This window comes from Spermophilus citellus (assembly GCF_964194105.1).
Source record: "Spermophilus citellus genome assembly, chromosome: 2".
Classification (NCBI taxonomy): domain Eukaryota; kingdom Metazoa; phylum Chordata; class Mammalia; order Rodentia; family Sciuridae; genus Spermophilus; species Spermophilus citellus.
In genome coordinates, this window is record NC_138183.1 from 186,930,523 (window position 1) to 186,945,289 (window position 14,767).

General features: G+C 33.6%; 1 long non-coding RNA gene across 3 annotated transcripts in view; it reads right to left on the bottom strand.

Moving 5' to 3' along the window:
* LOC308642879 overlaps window positions 1–14,767 on the bottom strand; it is a 61,186-nt gene that overhangs the window by 18,883 nt on the left and 27,536 nt on the right. For all 3 annotated transcript variants that reach the window (XR_014020659.1, XR_014020660.1, XR_014020661.1), the window contains exon 4: window positions 1,138–1,197. This is a non-coding gene — a long non-coding RNA (uncharacterized lncRNA). The remainder of the gene's footprint in view (window positions 1–1,137; window positions 1,198–14,767) is intronic.

Here is a 14,767-nt window from a genome sequence, read left to right on the forward strand (position 1 = left end):
GGTAGGGATTAAAATGCTTTTAAAAAAGTTTTTCTTTTCAATCAGTCCTTTATTTAGGATTATAATCTTCCAATTAAAAACAGTGAAGATTTCAAATCCTATCATTTTGTTACATTGTAAAGCTTCGCCACATTGTATTTTTCAAGAGCTACAAAGTTTCACTTTTTTGATTTACAAAATATTGGTACAAAAGTGAATTTCAATTAGATTAACAGTGACTGGCACTTATTCCCAACCTTGTGACAACAGAGTATCAAGTTCAAAGAAATGATTAATTCAGCCAGGCTCAAACCGTATGCAGTAATACCAGTTCAAAGGCATTTATAATAGGTTGGTTTTTCTTTTTTTAATTTGAAGTATGGCTTTTATTGAATGTGTATTATAAAAACAATAGTGTAAATTTAAAATCCAGTAAAACCATAATAAGTTAGGAACTATATATTTTACAGATAAATCTGCTTTCACAAAAGCATATGCCATTTGTATAAAATTTATGATGTTTAGGAAGATCTAATTAACCAATGCTAATCATGTAGAAGTAATTAATCATTTTTAAGATCAATAGGAATAGAGAAGTTATTTAAGGCAAAGTCTTGTATTTAGAGTTATAAATATAAAAGGTTTTATTGCCAGGTCTGTTGGCATACCTGTTGTCCTTGCTTCTTGAGAATATTAGGCAAAAGCATCACTTCAGCCCCATGGTGAGACCCTGTTTCAACAACAACAAAAAGTAATATTCAAAAAAAACTTACTTACAAATAAGAAGATGGTATTATACAACTTCATCAGATTGATAAATTTAATTAATTGTTTTAATCTTCGTAAGAATTTGTCTAACTTCTACTTAAGCCTTGAACTGCTATATAACAGTCATTTGTATAATGTTCACATTTCACTTTCTTCTCACTTATTTCATTCCTGATAATAACTTGTTAAAATAACTATTTTCCTCATTTTATAAGTGGGGACATTGTAACTGACTAATGTGGCATAGTTGCCACATTTAAATATTGTAATATGACCGTACAAGAATGCTTTTGAATGCAATGCCAATTCTTAAAATGTCATTGAATGTGTAGCTTCTTTTAAAATAGTTGCCATTTTCACTAAGAAATTATCAAGTGACTTAAAAGTTACCTGCTCATCGAGGAGCTGTCCACAGCAAACTCTTCATGAAGCTCTTCACGTTTCTGTCTTCTGTTGATGAAGGAGATAATTGAGTTAAAGGATAGACGAGAAATTCTGCCTTAGGATTTGGTATCTGATATTTAGTCTTTCCTCTATGTCATCCAGATAGATAGATAGATGGACAGATACAAATATTTAGCTCTATATCTAGAGATATAGATATCACATGAGAATTTATGCAACCTCTCTCCAGTATAATTTCCTAATATATTTATATCAAATTTTATAGAAAATTATGAAGATGAGATGGTAATAAAATATGTCGAAGATCATGCCCAGTTCTGGACACAGTGTAGATTTTAATAATTCTTTCCTCTTTCTGTTTCCTTACTCAAGATGATTCCGTGTTTTCCTAACTTTCAGTGTTTAAGAACCACTGGTGGTATGCTTCAACTATTAACATTCAAACCGGCAGGAAGCTTATAAACAATAAACAGGACACAGAGTTACCACAAAGTCTGTATGGAGTATATAAAATTATGTTACTCATTATCTATGTAGAACTGTTAAATCCATAAGCATGTTTCTTATTCAAAAGTAAGTTCTTTTAAGAAACAACTATAAATGGATTGCAGACAGATCAGTAGAGCAGAGAGAGGAAAGCAGGTGGAAAGAGGAAGGTATGGGAGGGAAGTGCTGGTGACTGAGTTAAAGTCAATTTTATTATGCGCTTTTGTGATCATGTAAAAATATATCTTTTTTTAAGAGAGAGAATTTTTAATATTTATTTTTTAGTTTTCCATGGACACAACATTCTTTTTTTTTTTTAAAGAGAGAGAGAGAGAGAGAGAGAGAGAGAGAGAGAGAGAATTTTATTTATTTTTTAGTTTTTTCGGCGGACACAACATCTTTGCTTGTATGTGGTGCTGAGGATTGAACCCGGGCCGCACGCATGCCAGGCGAGTGCGCTACCGCTTGAGCCACATCTCCAGCCCAACAACATTCTTATTTTTTATTTTTATGTGGTGCTGAGGATCAAACCCAGTGCCCGGCACATGACAGGTGAGCAAGTTACTGCTTGAGCCACATCCCCAGCCCATGTCAAAGTATATCTTAGTGCTATATGTAACCAGAAAGAACCAATATTTTTTTTTTAAAAGTAAGTTCATGAGTTTCATGCTTGTGTTGCTGTATGAGTTGGCCTGGGACTGAGTAGGATGTATCTAGCTTGGTAATTTCTCAGTCGGCTCAGATCCACATGGTCTAACATGATCATCACATCTTCATCATTATATCAGAATAGTTTATGGTCATTTCAAACCTGTAGTAAGGGTTTTACATCTGTCAGGCCCTTTACTACATGACTTATATGCATTTCTTTATTAATTCTTCATCACCACACTTATTAGGTTACCATCATTAACCTCATAGTATAAATCAGAATAACAAGTATTAGTGTGGTTAGTTTTTCCAAGCGCATAAGCCAGTAAATAGTAAAGTTAGGGTTTGAACATAGGTGGAGGCCTATTATGATTTTATATCTTTATTAATCCATACAATTAAGTATAATCAGTAATGGCAAAATATATTTTACAGGCAGGCTAAAATTTGAAAACAAAAAGAAGAATCAGGCTCAGTTGCTTAATTCTTCCAGATACCATAGTTTGTCTTGACAGTGCATCTGGGTGGCAGAGACTTTACAACTGACTGAAGTCTCCAACATCGGAGAGCTTTCTAGTAGCATATAGTTGAGATGGTTTAAAAATTTTTTAAGATCAAATTTGATCATGCTTTGGAATTTTATACTTAATATTTAAAATAAGCAGAAATTTCCAGATTATGAAGTGTAGCATTTCTGGTTTACACTGTAAAATCTCTACTTGACTGATGAGTTAGTATTTGTGTCTTCTACTCAGTAGGCCCTGCAAAGACAGGGGCCAAGATATATTCTCATTTTGAGTGTTACAGGACATATCATCACTGTGTATGAATTATCTCTCTGGTGCAAAGGGATGAGCTCTAAATTTAACTTCAACAAACCTTTGTGTATTTGTACAATATTTTCTTTATCCATTGATCTGTGATGGCACCTAGGCTGATTTCATGCCTTCTCCATTGTAAATCATGTTGCAAACTCATTGAAATTGAAGTATCTCTTTGTACGCCGAGTTTGTTTTCTCTTGATAGATTTTCAGGAGTGGTATAGCTGAATCATATGGCAGTTTTAGTTTTGTTGAGGAATCTCCATACTGTTTCCCATATTGATTGCATTAATTTACATTTCCATAATATTTGAATATTCCTTTTTTTTAAGAGAGAGGAGAGAGAGAGAGAGAGAGAGAGAGAGAGAGAATTTTTAATATTTATTTTTTAGTTCTCGGCGGACACAACATCTTTGTTGGTATGTGGTGCTGAGGATTGAACCCGGGCCGCACGCATGCCAGTCGAACGCGCTACCGCTTGAGCCACATCCCCAGCCCGCCTTTTTCTTCACAACCTTGCCAGTATTCATTTTATATTTTGTTTTTTTTTTGGTAATAGCCATTTTGATAATAGCCTTTCTGACTGTGGTAAATGAAACCTCAAAATACTTTTTATTTGCATTGCTATAATGGTTAAAAAGTGATATTGTTTTCATATATTTATTGGCTGTTTACTCTTCTTATGTGTGATGTGTCTATTCAGATCATTCACCCACTTAAAGATTAGATTATTTTTGAGTTTCTTATATATTCTGCATAAATCCTTGGTTAGATGAATAGCTGATAGAGGTTTTATCCCATTCTGGATGTTGTCCATTCACTCTGTTGATTGTTTCCCTTGCAGGGAAGAAGCTTTTTAAATTGACATAATCTCATTTTTTAATTCTTGCTTTTGTTTCTGGACTACGAGAATCCTGTCCAGGAACTTATTACTGGGCCAGTTTCTTAAAGTGTTTTGCTAAGTTTTCTTCTAGTAATTTCCAAGTTTCAGGTCTTATGTTAAGGTCTTTGATAATTTTGAATTTTATGCAGGCAAGAGATGGTTTGAGTCTTGAACATGTGGATCTCGAGTGTTCCCAGCACCTATGTTAAACTGGCTATAACTTCTCCAGTGCACAGTTTTGGCAATATTTTTTGGAAAATAACTTGGCTAAAGATATGTGGACTTATTTCTGTATTTTCTATTATGTTCTGTGTTCTGCATGTCTATTCTTATGCCAATACCACACTGTTTTTGTTAATATGGCTCTATGCTATATTTATAAATTAGGTATTATAATGCCACCAACATTGCTTTTTCATTTGTCTCTTGTTTTTTGGTACAGGAGATTGAACCCAGGGGGGCTTAGCCACATCCCCAGCCCTTTTTATTTATTTTACTTTGACTAAAGGGTGTTACTAAGTTTCTAAGGGCCTGGATAAGTTGCTGGGGCTGGTATTGAATTTGTGATCCCATGATCCTCCTGGCTTAGCCTCCTGAGGAGGCCCAAGTCCTTGGGATTGCAGATGTGAACCAACAAACCTAGCTCTTTCTATTTATTTCTTGCTCATGATTGCTTTGCCATCTGCAGGAAAATATGTGGAACTGAAAGTCATGACGTTAAATGAAATATGCCAGATACAAAAATACAGATATCATATGTTCTCTCTCATTTGTGGAGACTCAATCAAAAACAAAGATGAACTGAAATTAAAGAGGGATTATAGCGTGTAGAAAGGGAGTCAAAGGGAGAGGAAAGGGGAAAGTTGGGGAGTGCAAAGAAAGTGAAAGTGGACGTGTCCAAAACTCAACATATACATGCATGGAAATGCCACAGTAAAACACTTTAATTTGGATAATTAATACATGCTAATGATAATAATCAAAAGCATTTTTGAGCTTCATTGCTTACTACTTAATACCACTTTTACCTCTGATATACTATTTCCTTTGAAGCTCATACTGAAGATAGGAATAATGTTTTAAAAATTTAATAAAAAATAGAAAAGTACTGTATAAATATTATAAAATATATTTATAGTAATGCTTAGAAAACAGTTTTAAAATCATATATATAGTACTGATCTCACACTTATTGAACAGATTAATATATTGTAAGGCATTTGTTTAACGTAAAACATTGTTGTAGAATGCTCCTTGTCTAGCAATATTACATACACGTGATTATGTTTAACATTAAGGTACTTCCATATTTGTACTGAGTATAATTTAACAAACATTGTACTATTTAATCCTTGGAACCCGCCTTTGAGGTTACTATTATCACCTCTAACTTACAAAAGTAGAAACTGAGGTAAACCTTAACCTCCCCAAAATGCAAAGCTAGAAACTGGCAGGCAGCTTCTATAACTTAACATACTTGTGTGTTCGTTAGTGTGTTAATGGTGCAGCCAGGAAAAATTTATAAGCTATTTCATTAATTTTTGTGAAGAAGTATGTTTTAAAGTTTAGGCAGAGCACTTTAAAACCTTGGGTTACTGCTTATGTTTAGTCTTTCTCAGTTCTGGCTGCCTAATTTTCTGGGCCCAATGCAAAGTGACAGTGCATGGCTCCTTCTTCAAAAATTACTAATGAGTTGATGACAGAGGTCTTAACAGCATGGTGCCTCATGCAGTTTCACAGATTGTAGGACCAGAGAGGCAGCTCTGGTCAGTCTTCCCAAGGTCATGAAAACAAGTTTGTTCACAGACCCAAGAACATGTCTTCTGTGGTTTTTTGAAAGTGCTCTCATTGAAGGAATCTGAGAGGAGACAGATGTCATTTTTGCTATAATGTAGTTTGATTGTTTGACTCATATTGATAAGTTAAACACTGTTACAAAAGGACTGGATGGAGTAGGGTGACTATAGATAGAAAATATTTACCATGCATTTCAAAAAGCTGGAAGAAAGGAATTTGAAAGTTTTCACGATTAGATTAGATAGAGGGAAGTGATGGGAGCGGAGGGAGGGGTTATGGGCATAGGAAAGACAGTAGAACGAAACAGACATTATTACTATATGTATATATGTGACTGCATGAACAATATGGTTCTGCAACATGTACACTCAGAAAAGTGAGAAATTTTATCTCATCTACGTATGATATATCAAAGTGCATAAATGCATTCTACTGTCATGTTTAATTAAAACAAATACAAAGAATTGATAAATGTTTGAGGAGATAACTATTTTTAGCCTGATTTGAACCTTACACAATGTGTACGTGTACCAAATATTCCATGACATTCCATTAATATGTACAGCATTTGTTTTAGTCACTAAGTTTTAGAAAGGATATGTAAGACTTCCACTTCTTATCAACGTCATTATTATCAATTTCAACCACATCATTGTAATCAGTACAATTATTAGTATTAATCATTAGCTAACTAGATTTCATGATCACAGAGATGATACAATAATTAAGATAATGACACCTAATTTTAATTTTATGAAAAATATAGTTTCAATACTTGAGACATTTCCCAAATACCAAACATTCTTCACGTAACAAGGCATGAATCTCAATCCAGATATCTTGGATTACAATACTTAGTATTATTCCCAAATATATTATCTTCTAGAAGAAAATGGTAGCAAGCAGTGTGAAGAGACCTCCTGATTAAACATTAATTTGTAGATTATAGAAGATTCTTCCTCAGAAATCTGTTTGAGTGAGAAACTCTCTCTCTCTCTCTCTTACATTTTTCTCTTTCATTAAGAAATAGAACAATTTATGAAAAGATTTTGATGAGGTCATAAAGTAGAACCAATGCTTAAAACCCTACATATGCTTTATGCTTCATTATTCCAATTGAATAGAGGAAAGAATTAAGTGTACTTCTGAGAAGAAGGCTAAATTATTTGTTGCTTTGTTTTGTTTTAGAATGTCACTATCCTACAATTCACTTCATTATCCATATGTGTAGCAATTTGGGTAATTTTGTTTAAAACACACACATATGCATTAGAATTTCTGCTTTAAAAGTTAAAAGACTATTTGCATATGAATTATCATTCAACAATTATTGAACAGATCCTGAATTTACATTTGCACAAAATATATCTGATAAGAATATGAGGTCTAAATTTAAAGTTTTTTTTTTATATTTTATGAAAACTTATTTTATCTTACAATGCTTATTTTGGTTTGGTTTTTTCATGCCTGCCTCCCATGAGAGTTTAAAAAACACACTATTGAAATTTAAAAGTGTGATTTCCAAATTATATTAAATAAACAATTCATGAAAATAAAGTTTATACTGTATTCTCATTTAAACTCTATGAACTTTATATTCTTACTCCTATGTTTTTTTTTCATTTTATACTGTAGAGTTAAAATTTTATCTATTTCCATTTCATCGGTTCAGTTGGTCATTAAACAAGAAATTATTGAGCACCATACATAATCTCTGAGGGGTAAATCAATAAAAAAGATAAATATGCTATGCCCCCTGCTGCCAAAGATAGGTGATATTTCATCAACTGCTGGGCTTGCTCTGGGGAAGATAAAATGACTTATGTTGTCTGTAGTCTTTGTGTGTTTGCCACATGTGCTTTCAGTCCAGATTTGGTTGCTGTCCAAATCCTTATCTGCTCTATTCTTCCAGTCTCATCAACTGCCCTAAGGTAATGGAGAAATAATGTGGTCCATTTGGAACTTTCACTCCCATAGTGTTTCACATTTCAGCAGACAGCCCTTTTGCTCTCCTTTTCTTGAATCATCCTTGGCTGCTGCTCACTTATCCTCCGAAGACTGTTCTCAATCAAAAGATCCCACAGTTCTTTATCAACCCCTAATGCATCGGGGAAAATATGCATAAACATGAATAGAACTTGGTTTTCTTAACATTCCAGACCAAATATTCTCACTGTCTCATTCAGTGAATGCATTGCTTGATTTTTGCATTCAACATTCTTATTCCTGAAGCAAGAGCAGGCAGCTAGTGACATACCAGCAAAAGTACAAAGGAAAGAATCAGACAAAACTCTCCTATGTACATATACGAATATGCCACAGTGAATCTCCATGTCATGTACCACCACAAGACTGAGATCCTAATTAGAATAAAATATGCTACACGTTTGTAAGTATGTCAGATTATACTCTACTGTCATGTGTCAATAAAAAGAAGAAATAATAAAAAAGTACAACCTAAAAGCCTAAATGGAAACTGCTAATAGCCAATAGCCAAGTGACAGGGACTATGGGGACAGCAAGTGACTGAGCAAAGAGGGATTGCACAGCCAGATTGGCTGGTGAGGGATTATTGGCGCTGTTTTGCTATTGAAAGTGTATGTTTTGTCAGATTTTTCACTGCTGTGACCAGAAAGACCTGACAAATTCTTTAAAGGAGAAAAGTTTATTTTGGAACTCATGGTTTTAGAGGTCTCAGTCCATAGACAGCTGACTCCATTCCTCAGGGCCTGAGGGGAGGTGGGACACCATGGAGAAAGAGGGTGGTAAAGGAAAGCAGGTCAGGACATGACACCAGGAAGAAGGAAGGAAGGAAGGGAGGAAGACTCCATTTGCTACATAAAATATCTATGTTCCTGTGGCATGGCCCCAGTGATCTACCTCTTCCAGCTGCCCCCTACCTGCCTTCAATTATTGCTCACTTAATCCCTATAAAGGGATTAATTCACTGATTGGGTTAAGGCTCTCATAACTCAGTCCTTTTACCTCTAAACCTTCTTGCATTGTCTCACATATGAGTTTGGGGGTACATCTTATATCTAAACCATAACATTGTGTGTAAAGCTTATCCCAGGTAGAAAGAAGAGTATAAGTCAATTTTGTGGAGGAAAGTAAAGAAATAGTATAAGCTCATCCACGAATCTGTTTCCATGTATATAGGTATACATGTATCTATTTAGCTAACATCTTTTATATCTTTTGCTTTCTTTTATCACTGGAACTTATGTTTTTGAAATCAAATCTCATTTTTATATGTAGAGTTGATCATAGATGATATGTACATCGCTCTTCTGATACCTTCCTAGAACTCATTATAAGTTATATAGGTGAAGTCACTTAGTTGTCTCCAAAGTTTACTACTATAAACACGATGAGAAACTGTAAATTGTTTAACGAAACTTTAAATGATTTTATAAACTATGGGTGAAATGGAAATCCAACAGTTGATGAATTCCCTATTGGATCATATTTGGAATGTTTTCTATATTGTGGCATAACTTACATTAGCAAGTACTTGGTTCTATTGTTAACCCCAAGCATATAGGAAATATCTCATTTTTATAAAAAAGCAATTTGGAGTTTCAAGTGAAGTTGAACTTTTTTTAAAAATTCTTCTCAGGCAGAGAGGGTTTCCCTTTGTTAAATAACCCGTTTGTAATCATTTGCCAATTTTTAAACTGGTTTTATTGGTCTTTTTTTAATACCAATATGCAGATATTCCTTATATGATCTGAATCCCTTGTATATTTCCCTTCATTTAACCCTGTAAAATTTCCATTTCATTCATGGTTCTTTAAGTTACTTAGAGGTTCTGTTTATGATACGACATATAGGTCTAATTAATTAGTGGGAAGCAATGAAGTATAAGAGGAATGACTCTGTAGCAAAACCATTGAATTTTTATTTAGCCTAGTGCTTCACACCTTCACTCTTCTCTGCCTGTTTCCTCATCTGTAAATCCATATCCTAGTGCCTTCTTTAAGGGGTAGTTGTGTTGAAAGGGTTCCTAAATTTAATTGTTGAGGTCATTGCCTGACTCATTCTGTTCATCCTAAAGGTAATACACTGCTTATTATTATTATAACTGTTTGTTAACAATTGACTAATATTCCCATCATATTAAACAAAGTAACTAATCTTTTCCACTTTGGAATACTGATTACCATGTCACATCCATTATAAATGAAATCCCAGAATATAGTCTGATCACTTGCTGGACCTTTTGTTTAGAACTTTTGTTATATGCTTCCTTTGTTGCATTGTATGACATTGTCCAATTTATTGTGGCTCTGTATTTCTTAGCAACTGGTAAATGAGACGCACCCTAGTATTCAAAATCCTTTTTCAAACACATCTTTGCTATTAAAACACCATTGTGCTCCCATAATAATTTAGAATTATTTATTCTCAAAATCATTATTGAATTTTTTGGTAACTGTTTTGAAATCATTCACTAATTTGGAAAAAAATGGAAATCCTTTATTATAGTAAGTTACAATATTCATTGTAATCTAACTTGCAATTCATTTGTATTTCCTATGTCCTTAAAGTATTACATTATTCATTGACATATGATAGTTTTGTTGCACACAACACCATAAATTTTAATTTATTAATGAAAAGGTATGTTATTGCTTTTTAAAACATTATCCTTGTACCCAACAATCTGAAATTTTGTGTGATTTTTTTAATAATTATTCTATTGTAGCTAATCACAGATTTTCAGACAATAATTGCTTTTTTTTCCTGTGTGTTACATTAGCCCAAACTCTTAGAACAGTGACTATGAGTGAGGACATTTTCATCTTGTCCCTGAACTTTAAGAGAAAAAAAAATACTTTGTATTTCAGTTTCATGAAACATTATTTTTCATTACTTTTATAATGAGACATAACAATTAGTACCATGAAAGTAAGTAAAAATAATTTAGCAAACCCATGAGTATTTTACACATATAATTTCAATGTAGGCAGTTTGTTCCTAACAATTTCCTTATGGGAAAGAGAGTTAAAATGTTAATAAACAAGATGTCATTTTACAAGACTATCTCAAAATGAGAGTAATGCCACTATACATGTCACCAAGTGGCACTGATTGCCTCTCCAACTTGGAATAATTTATTGCTTTACTAAATTCTATAGCAATATTATTAAAATGTTTCAGGTAATGAGGTCTTTTGATGAAGGACCTTTGGATTTTCAATAGCAGATCTGTTGGTAAACCTGACCTTGGTCAAGCCACTTGAATTGCAATCTATGTTTGCTCAGTTGGAATTACTGTTAAAAATTACCTAAGAAGATAAAAGCATAAACAAGGCATCTTGCTTTCCTCTCTTTTTCCTCATTAGCAAGAATATTTGTGACCTCTTTTTTTTTACTTATGTGTATGACTTCTATTATAAGTGGATATAAGATCATTACATCAACAAAAGATAAGATATAGAATAGCTTTTATTTTCTTGTGTTTCTTTGTTGGCTTTAAGAACTTTTCAAAGTTTTAGCAATTGTTTCTGTAGCTACGATTTCCAAAAATTATGGTTAGTATTTCTACATGATTATTTCTATTTCCTTCATGAAATTGGAGGAAAGCCTTAGAAGGATTTTGGGGGCTATGATTCTTCACACTTTGCTTTTCCTGACTAGAAAAATAGAATTTCAATACAAAAAGTTTATTGATATTAGAGAGTAGATATTTATAAATTATGCCTCATATATCTAATAAAATGACAATTAGAAATAGGAATTTTTTTCATAATAATTTGTGTGTATTAATATGTATTGTGTCTTATAAAGTATTTGGAAGTGATACCCATTTGCTGTAGATGTACTTTCCACTGATCTTAATCATCCAGTGCCTCAAATTCCAGAAAATAGTGTTTGACATATTTCAGAGACAAGAAGGAAAAATTGTGAAGCTTGATTATAACCTTTTATTTCTATCTCCTATTGTGCTTTGACATGTAATATCAACATTGTTCTGTTGCCTGCAATTTGAATCCATGTAAGTCATAATAAGATGAAGGCATCTGTGCCCCTCTGCTGTGCAAAGTTGCTGAGGCATAGATACAGATCAAGTTCACAACACAGAGTCACAATTGAATCTCTGGTGTGAACATCCTCTTATTTTGTTAAGGGCATGAAAGCTAAACCAAGTGCTTCCATGTTTACAATCTCTGTTAGTGCTCACAGCAAGCCCAGAGGTATACAAAATAGAAATCATGAGCTTCATTTGACATTGAGAAAAATTGAGATTTACAAAAGCTATGTGTCCTGTCTAAGAAGATAGACTAGAGAGCAACAAGGCTCTGACCTTCAAATCATATCTTTTATGTTCTAGGGCCATGAAGAAAACGCATATCCATTGTTTCCTTCATTTCTGCAGCATGGGGCCATGGAATTTTGGACAGCAGTCTTTTAAACACAAATAAATTATAACAGTTGAAAATACATGTTTAGCTTACTTTTAAAATATATATTTTAATTAAATATATTCAATGTTAAATAAAATATTCACTTACATATAATTATACATAAATATAAAGAATGTGAGTTTACTATATTATCATTTTCTATCAAGTACTAAATGATTGCAAGCAAGATGAGGATTTTTTTCACTGTGATTCAATTTTATTTGCCAAACTTATGCACCATCTAAAATTATCTGCAGCATTTCACACTAGAGAAAACACTACTCCAAGTCACCAGAGTTCTAAACTCATCAAAAGTTCCAAGAAAAGATTAAGAGTGATTTTTTTTTGTTGTTATGGGACTGAAGATGCATTTTATTTATTTTTTTTATTTTAATTCATTATATATGACAACAGAATGCATTATAATTCATATTACACATATAGAGCACAGTTTTTCATACCTTTGGTTGTACACAAAATAGTTACATCCTTCGTGTCTTCATACATGTAATTAGAGAAATGATGACCATCACATTCCACCATCTTTCCTACCCCTATACCTCTTCCCTTCTCCCCTCCTCTTTTCCCCTTTGCCCTATCTAGAGTTCATTTAATCCTCCTCCCCAGCCCACCTCCTTTATATCATGGATCAGCATCCTTAAATTGAAGAAATCATTTGGCATTTTTTGGGGGGTGGGGTTTTCTAATTTCACTTAGCATTATATTTTTCAGCTCCATCCATTTACCTGTAAATGCCATGATTTTATTCTCTTATAATCCTGAGTAATATTCTATTGTGCATATATTCCACATTTTCTTTACCCATTCATGTATTGAAGAGCATATAGGTTGGTTCTACAGTTTAACTATTGTGAATTGGGCTGCTATAAACATTGATGTGGCTGTGTCCCTGTCGTATGCTGTTTTTAAGTCCTTTAGGTATAGATCAAGGAGACAGATAGCTGGGTCAAATGTTTTCCAAGGAATCTTCGTACTGTTTTCCATATTGGCTGCACCAATTTGCCATCCCACCAGCAATGTATGATTATGCCTTTTTCCCCACATCCTCACACACACTTATTGTTGTTTATATTCTTAATAGCTGCCATTCTGACTGGAATATGAAGAAATCTTAGTTTTGATTTGCATTTCTGTAATTGCTAGAGATGTTGAATATTTTTTCATATATTTGTTGATTGATTGTATATCTTCTTCTGAGAAGTGTCTGCTTAACTTATTTTTAAGAAGAAAGTTAATATTTCTGCTCATTTCTTTCAAAAATCTCTCACTAATGCCTGCAGATATAAGTACATGTCTCTTATACAAACTTCAAGAGCAGAATCAGTAAGATAATGTATTAAGAGATTGATTATAAAGGCATAAGCATTTATGATTTGAGATATTGACCAGGCCAATCTGAAGTCCATAGAACCTGCTGTCTGGAAGGCCAAATTTGTAACTCTGGGGCAAGAGCTGAAACCACTATCCACAGGTGATAATTTTCTCTTTTAGGCTAACTCTGCCTTTAAGGCTTTTTACCTCCATCAGGCCTACACAGATTATTTAGGTTATAAATATTAATCATACCAACAAAATACCTGGGTGATTTGATCTCGCTATGTTGGCACACCAGAAAGACCATCACAGTGTCACAGTGGAGGTGCTACAAACTTCAGAAAAACTGTTGGACACCAGAAATCATGATTATGAGTTCCCAAACTCTTTGCTATTTATTTTTTTCTAAAGTTATTCTTAGCCATCTTTATCTAAAAAGTATACATTATATTAAAGTTTTTGACAATGTTCTTAAGATTAAATGAGATGGGACTAGCTTATTTCTTTTTTAATTTATTTATTCTAATTTGTTATGACAGAAGAATGCATTTCAGCTCATAGTTCACATACAGAGCACAGTTTTTCATGTCTCTGGTTGTATACAAAATAGAGTCACACAATTGGTGTCTTCATACATGTACTTAGGGTAATGAGGTCCATCTCATTTCACCATCTTTCCTACCCTCATGCCCTCTCCCTTTCCCTTCCTCCCTTTTGCCCTATCTAAAGTTCTTCCATTATTCTCATGCTTCACCCCCACCCTATTATGAATCACCATCCATATATCAGAGAAAACATTCAGCCTTTGGGTTTTGGGGATTGAATTACTTCACTTAGCATGATATTCTCCAACTCCATCCATTTACCTGAAAATGCCATGATTTTGTTCCCTTTTACTGCTGAGTAATATTTCATTGTGTATATATACAAAAGTTTCTTTATCCACTGACTTACTAAAGGACATCTAAATTAGTTTCACAATTTAGCCATTGTGAAATTGGGCTGCTATAAACATTGATGTGGCTGCATCACTGTAGTATGCTGTTTTTAAGTCCTTTGGGTATAAACCAAGGAATGGGATAGCTAGGTCAAATGGCATTTCTGTTCCAAGTTTTCCAAGGAATGTCCATACTGCTTTTCGTATTGGTTACACCAATTTGCAGTCACACCAGCAATGTATGAGTGTACCTTTCTTCCCACATCCTCATGGGAATGGCTTAGTTCACTTAGCAT